The sequence below is a fragment of the Marmota monax genome, unplaced genomic scaffold, assembly GCF_021218885.2.
Source record: "Marmota monax isolate L192 unplaced genomic scaffold, Marmota_monax_Labrador192_F-V1.1 WCK01_AAM20220418_F8-fsc00102, whole genome shotgun sequence".
Classification (NCBI taxonomy): Eukaryota; Metazoa; Chordata; class Mammalia; order Rodentia; family Sciuridae; genus Marmota; species Marmota monax.
Window position 1 is genome coordinate 1,720,358 of NW_026692494.1, and position 19,261 is coordinate 1,739,618.

Sequence of the window (19,261 nt, forward strand, 5' to 3'; positions counted from 1 at the left end):
TAACAAAGTTATCTTTTCAGTGTCAATCATCTCCTAATCTGTTGGGCTCCCCATACTTGCATAATTGTAAAATCTACATTTAAAAATAGGTGGCAAGTAATATGCAGGGAGCTGGGCATGAGGGGAATAACAGACACTCCATTTTCCAGAGGATGTTCACAGGATGCAGCAAGGCTTGGAGGTCAGCCTCCTGGAGAAGGTAGCCGCAGGGTGCAGGATGCCTAGGGCACCCACCGGGCCTCCATAGGGAACAATAGCTGAATGGAGACCTGAAAGATGAGCAGGTGTTTGAGGCCAGCAGAACAGGATGCTAGAAGGAGCTGCCAATTCCACAACAGCCAGGGTGGGAGAGTGGGGCAGGGGTGGACAGCGGAAGATGAGGTGGGAGGGACAAGCTATTCAGGGCCTCACATGCTAAGCCAAGGAAGGTGACCTTCATCACGGGGACAGGGGAGCTGCTGAAATTCATTTAGCCAGGGGAAGGTTGTGGTCAAATGTCTGAGCACTGCCAAGGTCCTGCGGAAGATGCACTGGAGAGGGAAGCACTGGGCAGGAGACTCAAAAGTGCAGGCAAAAGCGGCAGACTGCACCCATGGGAGTCCTGCTTACGGGTCATCTCAAATCTGGGGACCTTGGCAGTATAGTGCATACCAGCCATGCATGAGAAGGGGTCCAGGAGGCCATTGGTGCCCACAGGTTTAAGGAGAGCAACAGGCTTCTGCCCATCTACCTTCTCATGTCTCCTGCCCCAATTCCCTGGCTTCCGGTCATCCTCAGCACACGCCAGTTAAGGGACTGGGGAGGGGGACTGGCTCATCACCCCTGTGGTTCCTGCTGCTCCCCCAGGGCTCCTGCCCAGCCTTTGCCAAGCAGGGCCCTCAGCCTGAGACCCCTCCCCACTCACTCAGTAGCATCTTTAGGCAGCCAGCTTGGCCTGGATTATATTTTAGGCTTCTGAGCCCTGCTACCCTGACAGCCTGGGCCCCACGTTGAGCTTACCTGGCTTCATTCCTTGAAATGGTATTATGTATCCACATCCACCTCCATTTTGTGGCCATCGGGTCTCATGGAACAGATGCACCCCCCGTGGACAGAGTCTGAGCAAACCCTCTACAATGGGCCACCTCTCCTTCCTGCCAGCCCCAGGGGAGCTCCCGCAGGCCCAGCCCTCCCAACCTGCCACCTCCCCACACCACTCACTGTCTAATTGTGTGCCCTCCCTGCTCAGGGTTAACTATGCACAGCTTTCCTCCTGAGCCTCACACTGACAAGGAATATGCTTGTCCCATCCTTCAGAGAGGACTTCATGATTGCAACAGGACAGCTGAGGCAGGCTTATGTTGTTTGTCACAGGACAAACATTTACTTTCCCTTGTGGGTCCAGGAAATGACTGCAGCCCTGCTGGGCCTTGCTCTGGTCTGTGAATTGGATTCATGACTGTTGCATGTGTCTTTTCATTTGGAAGTTTCCCAGGTGTTTGTTTCGTGGCAATGGGAATGTTCGAGGAGCACCAGAAGCCTTGCAAATGGAGCTGGTGGGGGTCACTTCCATTCAGGTTGTATTGGCCAAAGCCAATCATGTAGCCACACCCTAAGTCAAGGGAATGGATGGGAAGACCTGTTATTTTAGTCTGTTTGTGTGGTTGTAACACAACACCTGAGGCAGGGTAATTTATAAATCATAGAAATTTATTGCACTTGGTTCTGAAGCTAAGGGCTTATCTTCTGCTTCCAAGATAGTGCCATGCTGCATTTTCTCATGGCAGAAGGATAAAAGGACCTACCTCATTCACTCTGGCTCTTTGATAGGCAGTAATCCCATTCATGAGGGGTAACAGAGGCAAAACTAGAGTCACCCCTTGGAACTGAAGAGACTGGTTCCAAGACACATAAAGATACCCAGATCCTTGGATGCCCAAGTCCTTTATATAAAATGGCAGAGCAGTTACATAAAAAATGTACACATCCTCCAGCATACTTAAACCATCTACAGATGGCTTGGAATGCACACTATGTAAACTCTATCTAAATAATTGTTATACTCCAGTGTTTAGGAAATAATGACAAGAATAAAAGTCTGCACATGTTCAGAATAGACACAACTTTTAAAGAATATTTTGGTCTACAACTGGTTGAATCTCTAGATCAGAACCCATGGAGGGCAGACTCTCCATTCGTGAATGGTATGACCTCCTATGTAGAAAATCCTAAAGAATCTACACACACACACACACACACACAGAGAGAGAGAGAGAGAGAGAGGACTATTAAAGCTACAAAATGAAGTTAGGAAATTTGCAGGATACAAGATTAACCTACAAAAATCTGTTGTCTTTCCATACAATAGCATTGAGTAATTAAAGGGAAATTTAAAAATCAATTTCAGAATAGAATCAAAAAGAATAAGTACTTAGGAATAAATTTAACTAAGAAGTTGCAGGATTAATACACCAAACACTAAAGAGCATTGTGAAAACTGGGCATGGTGGCACATACCTGTAATCCCAGTGGCTTGGGAGGCTGAGATAGGAGGATTGTGTGCAAGTTCAAAGCCAACCTCAGCAACAGAGAGGTGCTAAGCAATCAGTGAAACACTGTCTCTTAAGAAAATACAAAATAGGGGCTGGGGATGTGGCTCAAGCAGTAGCGTGCTCGCCTAGCATGCGTGCGGCCCGGGTTCCATCCTCAGCACCACATACAAACAAAGATGTTGTGTCTGCTGAAAAACTAAAAAATAAATATTAAAAATTCTCTCTTAAAAAAAAAAAAAGAAAATATAAAATAGGGCTGGGTATGTGGCTGAGGGGTTGAGTGCCCCTGAATTCAATCTCTGATACAAAAAAAAAAAAAAATTTAAATAAACCTAATCAATGGAAAAACATCCTATGTTCACGGATTGGAAGACCTACCAGGATTAACTTAGCAATACTCCCTAAATTGGTCTACAGATTCAAAGCAAGCTGTATCAGAATACTAATGTTTTTTTTTTTTTTTTCAGAAATGTAAAAGCAGATCCTAACATTCTTACAGAATTGCAGGGGACCTCCAATAGCCGATCAAACAGAAGCCCAAGGCCACCAATACTGGAAGCAGGTCCAATCTTTTCCTCCCATAGGGCTGAGGCCATCCAGCCATGGGAACTCTGTCAGAACCTGCAGCTCCCTCTGGTTGTCACCATAGGACATGTAACCTCCCTCAGGGCAGTCCCAGCCAAGCACCCCGCCCTCCACCCCCCCACCCTCTGCATTTTGAGGCCTCCACCTTGTCACAGCATTTCCACAGGGTTGGGGAGGTCAAGTCTGGGGGGCGGTGTGCAACTCTTAAATTCTGTGCAGAACCCCTCCCCACAAACAACATACATTAGAATGGAGCCACATGGTTCTACCAGGAAATGGGATTCTTGGAGCACCCATACCCCATCATCCTCTACTCCAGGCTTCTGAATATGTTTTTAAAATATTTTATTAGCTGTTGATGGAACTTTATTTATTTATATGTGGTGCTGAGAATTGAGCCTAGTGTCTCACACATTCTAGGCAAGTGCTCTACCACTGAGCTACTACCCCAGCCCCAGTTATTTTAACAATGCAAAGCTAACACAGAGACTTTGTAGGTAACTTATTTTTTTCTAATTGGTGAGAAAAAGGCAAATTTGTTATTTTACAGTGCCAGAGGTCCAATCCCCAAAGTCAGGTGTCAGCAGGACTGGTTCTTTCGGAGGGCTTCAGGGAGAACCTCTCTCTCCTATCTTTTCCAGCTTCTAGAGGCGCCTGCATCCCTCAGCTCGTGGCCCCTTCCTCGGTCTTCAGAGCCAGCAGTGCTGTGTCTTCCAGTTGCTGACCTGTGCTTCCACCTCCATGTCTCCCTCTTTAGCTCTGACCCTCCTGTCTTCCTCTTATGAAGACCCTTGTGATGACACTGGGCCATGGATAATCCAGAATGACCCCCCATCTCAAACTCCCCCCCCCGCCCCTCTTTGCGTTGCTGGGGATTGAACCCAGGGCCTTGTGCACGTGAGACAGGCACTCTACCAACTGAGTCATATCCTCAGCCCCACAAGCTCCCTTTTGTAAGTAAGGGAACACAATCCCAGGTTCTGGGGATGAGGATGTGGACATCTGGGGAAGAGGCATTATTTTGCCTTCTATAATACCATGGTGATCAAACTTATAAGAAGGTCCACAGAACATTCTTGGGAGTGGTGATGTGGGTTCAGTTCTGGAAGATGGCAGGTAGGGCTTGGGGACAGGACTCCAGGCAGAGGGGACAGCGCACATAAAACAGGAGGCTTGGGGCTAGGAGTATAGTTTAGCTGTAGAGCTCATGCTTAGCATGCAAAAGGTTCTGGATTTGGTCCCCTGCATCAAAGAACATCCAAGTGAATAGCAGGCTCCCTACATACCTGAATGTGGCACAAGGCCCTCAACATCCACAAAGGTTCTGTTCTGCACAGTGATGATTCTCACCAGGGCTCCCAAGAGGTACCTGGTGATGCCCAGAGAAATATTTGGCTGTTGCAACGGGGGGAGAATGGTCCAGAGATGCTACCGAATGTCTTTATCATGCACCAGACAGTCCCTTGCGGCAAGGAGTCACCCAGCCCAGATGTGCACAGTGTAAAGGGAGATGCCCTTCTTTAAAGTATGTTGCCTACAGCTTTCCACCCCCTCTACTGGACTCAGAGGGGCCTGACCCCACAGACAGCTGGAAGGCTTCCACTCAATACTCCCCAACTGCCTTTCTGGGAAAAGCAGTTTCTAGTTCCTCATGACCTTGGCCTGCCCCTGGAATAGAAGCATCTGTGTGGGTTGAACATGCTCCTATTCTGGAACATGAAGTCCCAGCACGCCTGGGCCCTGAGGAAGATAGATCTAGTAATAATAATAATAATGTTTTCTCTCCCACCCAAAGTCCTGATGAGCGCAGCCTCTGGGTCTCAGGCCCCTGATATACTGGGAGAGCTGAGGCAGGGGAGGACAATGTCTTGGGGGAATCTTCTTGACCCTGTGCCAGTCACTGGATGAAGGTATGAGCTAGTTCATTTAAAGATGGTCAGTGGGCAATGGGTCAGTGAAGGAGATGGCAAGTTGGGGTGGAGGGTGCCCCTCCTTTGCCCTGCCTTGTTCTCTGAGCTCCTTAATGCTGCCTCCTCTACATGATTCATGTCACTGATCCCCTCCACAACTGCCACCCCTGGTCTCTGACAGATTCCCCCTGAAGTGGGCGTAGGGTGCCCTCCCGTTTCCTGTAGAGTTTGGGAGGCCTGATCCACAGGGTGGGGGCTCAGCTACAATGTGTGGGATTATAATGAACCTGGGTGGTGGTGTCCTTTTCTTGGCCACTAAGAGCAAGGGCTGGCTGCTGTTCATTTGGTCAACAGACTTTTGCCACCTACTGAGCACCAGGCCCGGTGTAGGGAGCTGGAGAGGCCAAGATGGACACATTTGAGCTGCTTTCCTTCAGGCCACAGGGACCAGGAAGTGCAGCATTTCGGTTTGCTGACAGCTTAGTGGAGAGCCAGATCCTATGCGAGGTGTCTCACAGCCATTCTTTGCCAGAGCAGAACAGCAGCATTCCTGGGGGCAGGACAGAGGTGACAGTCCAGAGGGAGGAAGGAAGGCAGGCAGTAGGGATCTGGGGGAGGAAGAGGAAGGCAAGCATGTGCCCAGGGAAGCCTGGGCCCTGGAGGTGAGTCCACCTCTGGGAGTGGGAAGGTGAGGGTGGGGGGCTGCCCCTCCCACCTGGTGTACCCAATCCAACTCCCTGCTCCTCAGTCCCTGTCCTTGCAATGCTGCAGTTGCCCTGGCCAGCCTCTGGAGTTCTAAGGGGCTCCTCACTGTGCCTTAGTCCTGATGTATGGTCCCTGGTCCCCCAGTCAGGGATCCAGGCCAGCATCAACTGCAAGAGAAGGGGGTGTCCAGCCCCCAGAATTCTGGCTCCTTGACATGTAGAAGACCCAGCAGTGCCTGTGGGTGACAAGGGCCACCCAACCTCTCCTGCTGAGACCCATTGGGCTGTAGCAGAGCCCACCACCCAAAGTGCAATCCAGTGAGACAAGTGGATGAGTTGTCTAACAGATGGACCAAAGATAAAGGTGCTTTCCCCATCCCCACCTTTCCCTCTCAGCTTCACCTGAAGCCACTGCGGTAACCACACTACTGAGGATGCCTCTTTCCCCTCAAATTCAACCATACGAAGCTGTGGGGCCCTGACTGGATGGAGTGGAAATCTCCACCCACCAATGCCAACATGAAGGAGCCCACCCTCCTGGGCTCCTTTCCTTCCCCAGAGTGGCCAATTTCAGACTGTCCCTCTAGCCCCTTCCTCTCTTCTCTTGACCCCTACACCTCTCATCAGTCCGTTGTTGTGTGCTGCCCTTGGAGCCCACCAGCTGGTCCCCCATTTCTTCTTCCACTGCCCTTCTTACCTTTTGCAGCCATAAGTAAGGCCACAAAGGGGGCAGGTGCTACTTGGGACCCTGCTCCTTTCTCTTATATCATGTGCACTGGAGCATTGAGGTTCCACACCCAAGTTCCAGGGTTTGCTGATCCCAGCCCCCACCCCTTTTGGCCACTTTTCAGAGACAGAGTGTGTGAGCAAGTGTGTGCTGAGGGACATCTGGACTGCGCCTGGCGCAGGGTTTGGGAGCCACTGTCACTCCACAGGTTGTAGGCCTCCTCACTGTGGTTTCTAGTGGAAACTACATGACTCACCAAACCAGTCCCATCCCCGGGCTTTGAATTAGGCTCCACTTGACGATGACCTTTTATAGATGGGAAGAAACGCCCTCCTGTGGATAGCCCTTTCACCAGTGATTTTTATTGTTAGACCACGAACCCTATAATATGGTGGGTAAATGTCCTCAAAGGGTCTTTCTGATTAAAGTGGGCACCACCCCTGAGGAAAGTGAGGGTTGGTCCTGCCTGTGCTGGACTAAGCCTTTGCCTTGGCCAATCCCTACTCCTGGGCCCCAACCTTGGCACTTGCTAACCCAGGCTCAGGTTAGTGGACTCCTGTTTTTGGTGAGTTATCTGTTCCTGGCCTTTGCCCTTTTGGCTCCTATCAGTTTGTCTGAGCTTTAAATGGACTGAAAACATCTGGCTTTGCTTACATCCAGCTACTTGTTCTTCATTCTGAACACCTGGAGGTGAGCCTGTGGAGTGCTCCAAGAAATGCTCGGGCTGCAGGGGTTTTTTTGGTCGGGGGCCGGGGGGTGTTATCGGGGACTGAACTCAGGAGCGCTCAGCCACTGAGCCACATCCAGCCCTATTTTGTATTTTATTTAGAGACAGGGTCTCACTGAGTTGCTTAGCACCTCGCTTTTTGCTGAGGCTGCCGTTGAACTTGTGATCCTTCTTGCCTCAGCCTCCCAAGCCACTGGGATTACAGGCGAGCACCACTGCACCCAGCTACTGGCTGTGGTTTTTTATCTGGCTTTCTGGTCTCCTATCTGAGGGACTGAGAGGGTCTTGTGATACAGAGTGTGGAAGTTGCCAGGGTAGGGCAGAACCTGGAATCCTAAGTGCTCATCCTTCCCCAGGGGCTCTTGCAGCTTGCAGCCATCTTACAAGTAAACTCTGGCAAATTCATGGGCCCTACCTCTGGGAGTGGGAAAGCTGATCTAGGGAGATGGCTGCTGCTCCCACCTGGGCACATCCAGTCCAGCTGCCTGCTCCTAGGTCCCTGTCCCTGCTGTAAGGGTGCTGTTGCCCTGGTCAGTCTCTAGATTTGCAGATGGCTCCTCACTAAGGCTGAGTCCCTGATGTACAGTGACTGGTCCTTCCACCAGACCTCCAAGTCAGCTTCATCTGTAAGAGAAAGAGGTGTCCAGACTCCCAGAATCCAGGCTTCTTGACCTGCGGAAGACCTGGCAATGCCTGTGGGTCTTCCTCTAGGTTGCTGGATGAGGAACAAGGCTAGAATTCCTTTTCTCCCTTCTTTTCCTTGGGGTGCTGAGGATTAAACTCAGGGCCTTGTACATACTAAGCATGAGCTCTACCACTGAGCTATTTCTCTAGCCTAGGATGGAGACATTAAAATTGTAAACTGCTTACCATGACTGATAAGCATGTGAAGTCTTCATCTCATTTATAAATAGCAGACTGGAGAAACCTGCCTGGCAGTTCAAAAGTGGAAAATAAAGGCCGGGGTTGCAGTTCAGTGGTTGAGCACTTGCCTAGCATGCACAAGGCTCTGGGTTCCATTCTCAGTATTGCGGAAAAAAAGTGAAATGCAGGGGCTGGGGCTGAGGCTCGGTGCTAGAGCGCCTGCCTTACATGTGTGAGGCACTGGGTTTGATCCTCAGCACCACATAAAATTAAAGAAATAAAGATATTGTGTCCATCTACAACTAAAAAAAAAATATTAAAAAAAAGTGAAACACAGAGTGCCCATATGTTTCACTACCAGATAGTATATGCCCAAGAAAAATGAACACATTATGTTCACATGGAAACTTGTACATGAATGTTCATAGCAGCACTAGTCCCTGTAGTCAAAAGGTGGAAATAGCCCAAATGTCCTGCAATGGATGAATGGGTAAACATAACATGGTCTATTCATATAGTGGAATATTATTTATCCATAAAAAGGAATGAACCAGTGACACACTACAGCATGGATGAACACCGAGGACATTATGCTTAGTGAAAATAAGCTAGTCACAAGAGGCCACATACTATAAAACTCCATTTATACAAAGTATCTAGAAGAGGCAATCCAGAGAGTCAGAAAGCAGATTAACTGTTGCTAGTGACTGTGGGGGGTGGAACAGGGAATGACAGCTAAGGGACACAGGGTTTCTTTCTGGAGAGATGAGAATGTTCTGGAATGTGAGTGCTGGCAGTCGCATTCCTTTGTGACTACCTTAGAAACCACTGAATTTTCACTTGAAAATACAAAGGAGCCTGCAAAAGACCACCAAACACATGGGAAACAGCGAGAGACACCACAAGAAAGAGAACTCATGACATGAAAAAGAAAAGTTAAATACAAAAACAACACAGAAATCTTACAAAGAGGAGTGGTGGTGGCTCCTGCCAACTAAGTCCCTGTAGAAGCAGGGAGGGCAAGAGTGTGACTTATTGACTATAGTCCACTTGGGGACGCTGAGAGTGAATACAGTCAATGTGAATATTGCTCTGGGACAACAGGGCAGACCAGGCTACTCCAATGACCCTAGGAACCAGAGCTGTGGGGCTTTCCCTATCCCTTGACTCTAGAGAGGATAAAATACCCACTGCTGTTCTCGCCACAAAGACACTGGATGCAAGTGTCACAGGCTGGATCCAGTGGGATTGTGGGGAGCCACTCTGAATGATCTGTGTCTTCCGGCCTGGAGCGGAGAGGCTTTTGACCATCACTATATCTTGTAATGAGTGACCTGGACATTGCCCCGGTCCCAGAAATTTGAGGACACATCTTCAAACGTAGGCGTCATCCCATGGATTGAACTATACTCACCTGTTCCTTTGTGATACTACCCCTTTGTCCTGTTTGGGATAGAATATTCCATGGAAATGCCTTTGTGTATCCCCCTTCTCTTGCTCTGCCTTTGGGTGTGGCCTTCCTAGATGTCAGTCAACCTGCTGACAGCAACATCAGGAAGCTAGACTCAGCCCCCTGAAATCTGACCCCTGGCCTCATTTGAATGGCTTCTCTTCAATAAAAGGTTCAGCAAGAGCTCGCTCTTTCTCTTTCTGTCTCTTGTGTGGTTATTTCGTGCTGCACAGTTCCCCTGGAGTGACGCTGAGTGTTTTAGTCGTGGGGAACATGACATGGGATGAATTGGGAAATGGGACTTCCAAGACCCACGTTTACCTACAGCTGCAATGGTAAGACCAGAGGTGGGCAGCCCTTGCTGTTCTTGGGGATGCTGACCACAGTTGTGTTTACTGGATGGGTGCTGTGATGATGTGTCAAGTACTCGGTCTCTGCTTTGCACGGTTTCAAGGTGGCTGTAACACCTGCATTCACAGATAAGCACCCTGAGCTGGGGGAAGTGAATTTATTAGCCTAGGAATTCCTAAGGGAAAGCCAGCATTTCTGTGACTGCTCCAGGGCTGACCCCTTTGGGTCACACTGTGCACAAACAGGAATGGCGAATGAAGTATGCCTGGAAGGTAGGGACTGAGGCTACCTCAAGTGTGACTTCACCAGGGAAACGGCTCCACGCTGTTGCTAACCTGAAAGTCAACTCAGCTGCCTAAGAAAAAAACGAGTCAAGCTTTCTATTTTCCCCTGTGACTGACCTACTAGCACTTGAGGAGGAATCAGATTTCAGTCAGGTCCCCTGAGATCCTGAGCCTCCTGAAGGTTCTCTGGGCTTGTCTGAGCTTGCCTGGCTGCTGTTCCTGCTGTTCCGCCTCAGCTTTGTCTAGGGGCTGACCAGTGAACTTATTTCATTACATCCATTTCTGACGTCCCCCAAGTCACCCCAACCCACATACTGAGATCTATAAATGGCTGAGATAGAATGACTTTCCCCATATCTCTGTATTCAATTGATCTGACAGCCACCTGTGTCCACATCTGACTGGTCACCTTGTGAACATCTGGAATCCCCCTCCTCTCGACCCCCATCACTCCCCAGCTCACCTGTGCTCTGACACTCCACCTGCCTCGTGCACACAGCCTCTGCACCTCCCTCCTTCTCAGGCTGAATTCCATGTTTACTTCTGTTCCTTTCCTTCCAACAAAGAAAGACAAAAATCACATAAGTCTCCCACTTAAAAATCCTTTTGGCTAAAGGATGAATTCTCTCAGAGGCCTGTTGCCTGTTACTCCCTGCTGGTCCGTGATTAACCACTACAACCCTGGCAGCTCACACCAACACACACTCGTTATGTCTCAGTACTGGGCTTCAGAAGTCTGAAATCAGACTCACCAGGCTAAAAACCAAGATGCTAACAAGTTGGTCCCTCCTGGAGGCTCAGGGGGGAACCCACCCACATCCTGCCCTTCCCAGCATCTAGAGGAGCCCACATCCCTCGGCTCGTGGACCCTTCCTGTCTTCAAAGCCAGCGCTGCTGTGTCTTCCAGTTCTTTTCTGCCTCTGACCCTCTTGCCTTCCTCTCATGAGGACACTGTGGTGACGCTGGGCCCCGATGACCCAGGATCATCTTTCAATCCCCAGTTCCTTACTCCAATCACTTCACAGTCCCTTTTGCTGTATGAGGTCACATGGTCACAGTTTCCAGGAGGTTGGGACACAGACATCTTTGAGGAGCCATGGTTCTGCCTGCCACAGCAGGGATCCACAAATTTTTCCTAGAAAGGGTCCTAGAGCAAATATTTGATGCTTTGTGTGCCACATGGCCTGTTGCCAGGACTGACTACTTAATTTTCAAAAGTGTGGGGCCCTGTATTCATAATTATTACAAACTTCAAAACAGTCAGTTCCATGCACAATGTGCACCTCTGTGACACAGGCCCTGCCGGGGCAACTTCACCTCTGCTACGGTAGCTCTGAGCAGCCATAGGAAATGCACAGGGGAGCAGCTCCGTTGTGTAACTGTCAAATTTTATGGACAATGCAATGTACATTTCATGGAATTTTTACATGTCACAAAATACTAACTGTTCTTTTTTCCCCCAACCACATAAAAAATGTAAAGCTCCTTTTTAGCTTCCAGACTGCACAAAAACAGGCATGGGCAGAACCCCACCATTGTTTGCTGATGCCTAGTCTAGAGGATAATGTTCCAACTTCTCTGACTCTCTGGGGCCCTTCAAAGCTGGGGACACAACACCTCTCTAGTCCCAAGTCACTCCCTTCTCCCCTTCCACCTCCACCCCTGGCCCTGAACAATCCTCCTGGACATCTGTGCCTCTGCTCCTTCCAGTCCCAGCTTCCCACCTCTACCTAGCAGACCCTCTCTTATGCTTTAATCTGGTCAGATGTTACCCTCCACCAGAGGTCTATCTGTGCCCATTCCTTGTCACACTAGATGGATTTGTGTTCCGATGTGGCTGTTTCTCCCTCAGGGCAACAATGTCTCAGGTCCCAACTGGGCCTTCTTGGTGTATCATGACTTAGGGAGCCTCCACAGCTTGTGCTGGAGGAAGAGAGGGTGACTTGCAGGGGTGGCAAGGACAACCTGGAACAACCCTGGCTGGAGTGCTCTGATTCCTACCCTGAGGGCTGACACTATGCTTCTGACGAAAACAAAAAACAAATTCAAAACAGAAGACAACAACTTCATATCTTAAATCTCAACCAGTAAAAAAAGATCTCCAAGACTGAGCAGATCTGGGTTCAGAGCACCACTCTGCCCTTACCAGATATGTGCACAGGGACAATCACTTCTCTCGTCTCAGGACAGGGACTGAACTCACCAGTCAATCAGGCCTCATAGGACCTGCCCCTGCCAGTTCCACAAGTCTCCTCTGTGGCCAGTGTCTCCACAGCTGGCCCTTTCTTACTCCTGAGTGTGCTGGGCCCCCGCCTGACTCAGGGCCCTTGCATGTGCTATTTTTTTCTGCCTGTAACATTCTGCTTCCTCGTGCCTCAGCTGCAAGGCTGCTGACGTAGGAAGCCTTCCCAGATACCCCCAAATTAGTTAACTCTTCCTATTGCATGCTTTTCTGGAACTCTGGCTTTTGCAGATTACAGTCATTTGTGTAACTCATTGTTACTCTTCATAAGAATAAGACATAATAAGCACTTCATGTCAGGCTCTGTTCCAGAATTTCTAAAAGTGGGTTATTTCTTTGAATTCTCATAGTGCCCTCAGGAAGTACATCATCCCCATTTTATGGAGTAGGAGGCTGAAGCTCAGAGATTAAACAACTTGTCCAAGGCCACATGCTAGTGAGTGTGGGAGCTACCCTCTCAAACCTGTCTCTTCAAGTTGACCAAGGTCCATGAAATTAGATGCCATGTGTGACATGGTTACTGTTGTGTCCCTGAGGCTGGGCACTCACACCTCATGTACTATGGGCAGTTAACAAGTATTGATGATCTAAAAGAAACAACACCCCTTAGCCACAGGCACTCCTAGAGCCGAGATCTCAATTTCTAATACCATTCTCTGAAAAAGGAACCAGCGTCCCTTACAGAAATGGCTGATTCCAGGACTGTAGCATCTTATAATGCCAGGGAGTAAGGAAATGCTGTGGAGAGTGGGAGGGAACCAAATACAACAAAAAATCCAATGATGGACACACCCAAGGGTCACAGGAGCCAATTAACAGAGCCAAAAGATGGCCAGAGCTGGAATAGCTTGAGTAACAAAATAAAGTAGTTTTGAGTTATAACCTAAAGCATAAAATAAATATCTAGGAGTCCTTGCCAATATAACTAGATGATTGAATGAACTAATAAATGGAGAAGAAATAAATCTCCCATGCAGAAGGAGTCTAAATAATTTATGTTACATAGATATTCATCCTCAGGAGGCAGAGCATAACCCTTCACTTTTTAAGTGTGGGCTGCACTTACTGACTTATTCCAAAGTATACGATAAGGAAAGGGGTGGAAGTAGTTTGATGGTAGAAAAACCCGACAAATACTACCTCAGTCAGGTGATCAAAGCTAACATCAATAGACTCAAATAATGTTGACCGCTGTATCTGGCACAACATGATACAAATGGCAATTGACCTCTTTGGTCCTACTGCCAATAACCCATCATCATAGCTTATCATGACAAATTCCAAGAGAGGAGCATCCTAAAAAATACCTGAGCAGCACTCCTCAAAACTGTCAAGGCCATCAAAAACAAGGAGAATCTGAATCTGCCACAGGCAAGAGGAGATTAGATAGGACAATTAAATTACATGTAACATGGGATCCTGGATGTGATCCTGGAGGAGAGAAAGAACATCAGAGGAAAAACAAGTTAAGTATAAATCAACTATAAACTTTAGTCAATAACAAAGTATCACTGAGTACAGTGGTTAAGCACCCCCTGGGTTTAATCCCCAGTACCAAAAAAAAAAAAAAGAAAAAGAACAAAACCAAAGTTACCAGTATTGGTCCATTTTAATGGCATCATATTAATAAAGATGCTACTAATAGGAACCAGGTAGAGTGAATAATGGTAACTCTATTATCCCTGAGAATCTGAAATGGTAATTAAAAATAGTCTATTATTAATAATAGAGTATAGATGAATGAATGGACTTTGATTGCTTTTTTTTTTTTTAAATGGGTCTCACTATGTTACCCAGGCTGGTTCTGAACTTCTGGGCTCAAGTAACCCTCCCTCCTCAGCCTTCCGTGTAGCTGGGACTATAGATGAGTACTACCTTGTCCGACCTAAGGACTTCCTTCTTACTCGTGGTAACAATGATGATAGCACCCATCACAGGGGATTGTACATGAAGCCTTCAGCATCAAGTATATACTCAGTTCTGAGCATTTGCTATCACAGCATTAAACCTGTGCCATCCACGACACCAGACACTATCTCTACGTGACTATTTAATTAGAAATTAAATACAATTAAAAATTCAGTTCTTCTGTGGCACTAGCCAAATGTCCACAAGCAACATGGAGACAGAAGCTACTAGATTAAACAGTGTCGATATAGAACATGCCATCCTATCAGAAAGTTCTTCGGGATTAGACTGAACAATGAAGAATGTGATTATTTGTTCAGTGTTCTTGTCTCCTTGGTTCCTTTTGCAGAGGCCATCTTTTCAATCTTGCTGACCACCCTCTTTCAAATTGCAACCCCATGTTTCTCATGCCCTTTCCCCAATTTACTTTTTTTTTTTTTTAATATTTATTTTAGTTGTAGGTGTACACAATGACCTTTTACGTTATTTTTATGTGGTGCCAAGGATTGAACCCAGAGCCTCACATGTGCTAGGCAAGTGCTTTACCACTGAGCCACAATCCCAGCCCCCCAATTTATTTTTCTTCTTACCTTTTTCATCACTTGAGGTGGGATCCACTTGCTTTCTCTTCTGCCTCCCCATCTCCACTGCACAGGTGGTGACAGGTGATAGGTGACTGCTGAGTCCCTGAAATGCAGTCAGTTCAATTTGAAATGTAAATGATTTCAAAAGCATATATTAAGGGGAAAAAAAAGTCCAGAATGTAAAACATCTCCTAATTTCTTACAATGATCACATGTTGAAATTATATTTTGGACACACTGTGTTAAATAAAACATATTATTAACATCGGACATCACCTGCAACTATTTACTTTTTTTAAACATAGGTAATAATTTAATTAATCAGCAAATTTTTGTTGTTGTTGTTGTTGTTGTTGTTGCAGTGCTGGGGATGGAACCCAGGGATTCGCACATGCCAGTGCTCTACTATAAGCTGCACCCCCAGCCCACAATTTAATCAATTTAAACTGTAGGTATAACTGACAAACTTGTGGCTCGCTTAAATTTCTACTGCACAGCAATGATTGAGAATATCAGTTACTAGACAATTTTAAAATTACGCATGTGGCTTGTACGTATTTCTCCTGGACAGCACCGACCTAGGATGTCAATCCAAACAGACAGGTACGTTTTTATCTGTTTGCTGCCCAGACAGTATGTGGCAGCGAGTAGGCTCTCAATAAAATTGTAATGAATGAATGAGAGACTGAGCTTCTGGGAACCGGCTTGTTCTAATAACTAAATTGATGGAGTGGTGACCACGACCGTGCCCCACCTCCTCACAGCACCAGATGAGGAAACTGAGGCCTGGTGAGGTGACGTCAGCTCGTGCCCAGCCACACGTAGTGCGCCAACGCCGGGGCCGGGATTCGAACCTGGGTCTTGTCCCCATTACCCCTGGCGCGCTGACCGTTCCTACCTTGCTGGGAGGTGGCGGCGGCGGAACAGACACGTGAGGAACACACGGTATACGTCCGACAAAGGTCTCCAATCCTCGGCCCAGTCAGCCTCTGTGGACTGGGCCCCAGCTCGCCCCTTCCGCGGCCATCGCTGGCCACCCGCGTCTCTGCCGGCCGCCGAGCTCTTCGCAGGAGGCGCCGACCGGAAGTCCCGCCTCCGCCGCGCGCCCCAGGGTGCCGCGACAGCTACGCCGACCAATGAGCAGCGCGCCGTGGCGGACATCGACCAATGGGCGCGCGCGCCGGGGGGGCGTGTCCGCGCCGCTGGCCGGAGCGGGTCGTGCGCGCTGAGGAGGAGCCGCCGCCGCCGTCGCCGTCGCCGCTGCCGCCGCCACCGCTACCGAGGCCGAGCGGAGCCGTTAGCGCCGCGCCGCCGCCGCCCGCCCGCCCCGGAGCAGCCCCGGGCCCGCCCGCCCGCGTCCAGGTGAGGCGGGGAATCTTCGGTGGCGCCCGACAGGGTAGGCCGCGGCAGGCCTGAGCTCGCCTGGCCGGGCCGCGGGCGCCCGCGGGCCTGCACCGGCCGAGGCCCAGGCCTCGCCGAGGCGGGAGGGGACGCGCGCGGGCCGCGGCAGAATGGCGGGCGGGCGGGAGCCGGCTTGCGTGGGGGCCAGCGACAGGCCCAGGACTGGATTCCTCGGGCGCCACGAGAGGCGGGCGAGGGGGACTCGGCGTGGGCACGCGCCTGGGGGCCGGGCTCCGCAGCGGTGGCCCCGGTAGTCTTGGAAGCCCTGCATCCGGGGGCGGGAGAGTGGAGCCAGAGGCGGGGGAGTGAGTGGGGCAAGAGTCTTTACCGCGCAGAGGTCACGGCCCACGGGCTCGCTCCCCGGGGAAATCCTACAGATTCTTTTGTGGTCGTTGTCAGCCCCGCCGCCGGTCTGAAGTGCTTTTAGAAGTGTGCAAACCTTTCAGTACCTATGGGAGTCTTAGAAAAGAAAAAAAAAAATTTTTTTTTTCTGATCGCCATTTCTAACAATGCTGTTAGTGGGGCGTGGGATGTTTAGATTTGTAAAATGTATATGTTGAAAACAAACGGCATTCAACAATGGGGGACGGATGGTCTTCCTTTTGCCTTGTCTTCTCCTGCTAGGCTTACTAAAATGGGTTTTGGTACCTACTGTGTACAGGGCAGGTGGAGAAGAACTTTTGTATGGGGCTGCCCCCGGAGCGACAGAGCCCCCTCATCAAAAGTGTTCATATGAGAGCCTGATGGCCAGTGCTCCAGAAGCGGGAAGATGGGGAGGATGAACCAGCCAGAAAAGAGTTTCTCAAACTCAGCTCTACTGACAGTTGGGGTCACATAATTTTTGGTTGTGGAGCGCTGCCCTGTACATTGCAGGAAGTTGAGTAGCATCCCTGGCTTCAACCCATTAGGTGCTAGCAACATCCTTGTCCCTGCCCTCAGTTGTGAGGACCAGAATATCTCCAGATGACACCTGGGGTGTCTCCATTCTCCCCACCCCCATAAGAACCATCCCTGAACTTAAAAGTTCCCTCCACCACCGGAGATGTTCCCAAGACTTTGAACAAGCTCAGCTGCTTTTAGCCTTAGTCTTCTTATCTCTGAAATGGTAAGGACAAAAGTATTGTGCACACTTAAGTATGTGAGAAGTCCCTTGTGTTGTGCATGGCCTTTTCGTGGTAGACATGGAATACCTGATGTTATAAATAATTGTCAGTACTTATTTATTTAGCCAGTATTTATTGACAGATTACCATAGTCTTGACGTTTCACAGACATTTGTCTCCAGCCTTAGAGGTAGGAAATGTTATAGTTGCCATTTTAGAGATGAGGAAACTGAGGCTTACATGGATCATGTGGTATAACTTGTTTCATGCTGAGGCAGGATTTGAACTCTGATGCTTACCCTGAACCACTGGGCTTCACTGCTTATAATCACAGGGGTCTAGGGCACCCTTTCAGACAGTGTTTTAGGGAGTCCCATTCTGTTGCCATTGAATATCTGTGTGCAACACTGTGCTGAGGTCTGTTTTAAAATGCTGAAACTTGGGATCCACGAAGAGGCCCAGATATATAAACACCTCCAGATGTGGCAGGAAATAATGTTTCTGTTGAAGCACTTGTTTGAGGGAGTAGAATTTCATTTTGGTTATATTGAGTCTGGGATAACAGAGCATCAGGTAGAAAAGGAAAGAATTATGAAAATGCTGTCTTCTGATGCTTGCTCCGTCACTTCTTTCGCTTGCTGCCTCTCGTCTCTGTCCTCTTTCCACAGTGCAGCAAGATTGTCTTTTGTAAATGTGGATCTGGTTTTGTTCCTCCTTATTAAAAGTCTGAGTGGGAAAAAGCAAATTTTGTTATCTGTTTGAGTAACTTGAAAGAGAGTCAGAAGCCCTGAGCTTAGAATGCCAGTTCTTACATATTCAAACCCTCCCTTCTATTCTGTCCATCTGCACATAGACTCTCAACTCTGACCCTTTATGCCTATTTCTTCCTCTGTCTGGAATGCTGTTCTCCATCACCTGGTGATCTACACAGCCCATCCCAGAGCACACTCACCATTTGAAACCAACCCTGACTGCCACCCTTTCTCCACCCCCACGGGAATCAACTCTTCCTCGTTTGTGTTCTCATCCCATTCAATTTATTGAATCAAATTGAATGCTGAATGGTTAGAGAGGCGCAATGCTGGCTTCTCACCCCTAGATGGCAGTAGCGAAGTAGAGAGCGTAACCTGAGACTGTGGAGTCAGGGGAAGACCAAAGGAAACAAGCCTATGGAAGGAAGCGAGCCTGGCTTTCCTGGTTTGAATGAATCTCTCTGCTCTACTGCTGTGTCCCAAGCCCCACAGTAGGCTTTAGGGAGCCAGTGGTATATATGATGGCTGTGTAGATCATTTCAGCCACTCTGCTGAGTGTGATGGTTATACACGGCCTGATGTGGAAACACAGAAAATGGAATTGTTATCCAGACTTAGGTGAGCACAGAATCCCAGAGTGGAGAACAGGTTTGGTGGTCAGGCAAAGGCCAGAGGGAAGGGCTTTGTGGGATGCAGGATCATAGGGGCAAATAAACATGGAGGTGGAAACTTCTCCATTTATTATAGAAACACATGGGATGTGGTACTTCTGGGGTAAGAAGGATGAAGTGAATAGTGGCCAAATTGCAGGTCTGCTGGGCATAGGGCTTGTGTGTTATGAGGGACTACTGAGCACCATTAGTCCCCAAAGAGGCAGTTAGATATGCATAGAAAGAGCAGAAGAGAGAGAGAGCTGAAGGTCAGAAAACCAATTAGGAGGCAGTTGTTTCCTTCAGGTCAGAAAAGTTAGGAATATGGCTCAAGGCTGCAATGGTCAGGACAGAGAGGAAAGTGCTGAGACATAATTAGGGGTTCAGAGTCACAGGACTTGGGGGTCTTAGGTGTGGGAAGTGAGCAAGTGCATACACTTGAGTGACCCAAAGATGAGTGGTTGTTAAAAGAAACCAAGAAGGCAAGA

At 48.7% G+C, this 19,261-nt stretch overlaps 1 protein-coding gene and 1 non-coding gene across 8 annotated transcripts in view; one reads left to right on the forward strand and one right to left on the reverse strand.

Moving 5' to 3' along the window:
* Positions 1–3,606: 3,606 nt before the first annotated feature.
* Positions 3,607–15,952, reverse strand: LOC124092359 (uncharacterized). Of its 7 annotated transcripts, none has more exons than XR_009226745.1 (7): positions 15,766–15,952; positions 14,874–14,970; positions 13,683–13,806; positions 10,597–10,687; positions 9,820–9,965; positions 4,403–8,906; positions 3,607–3,918 (listed from the first exon to the last, which is right to left on the reverse strand). It is a non-coding gene; the product is annotated as an uncharacterized LOC124092359 (transcript). The 7 variants fall into 7 exon arrangements; XR_009226744.1 differs by having other exon boundaries at positions 4,403–9,584; XR_009226743.1 differs by having other exon boundaries at positions 4,403–9,587.
* Positions 15,953–16,110: 158 nt separating this feature from the next.
* Elavl1 (ELAV like RNA binding protein 1) overlaps positions 16,111–19,261 on the forward strand; it is a 39,013-nt gene continuing 35,862 nt past the window's right edge. The window contains exon 1 of the mRNA XM_046443833.2: positions 16,111–16,229. The gene's annotated coding sequence lies outside the window, so the exon portion shown is untranslated. The remainder of the gene's footprint in view (positions 16,230–19,261) is intronic.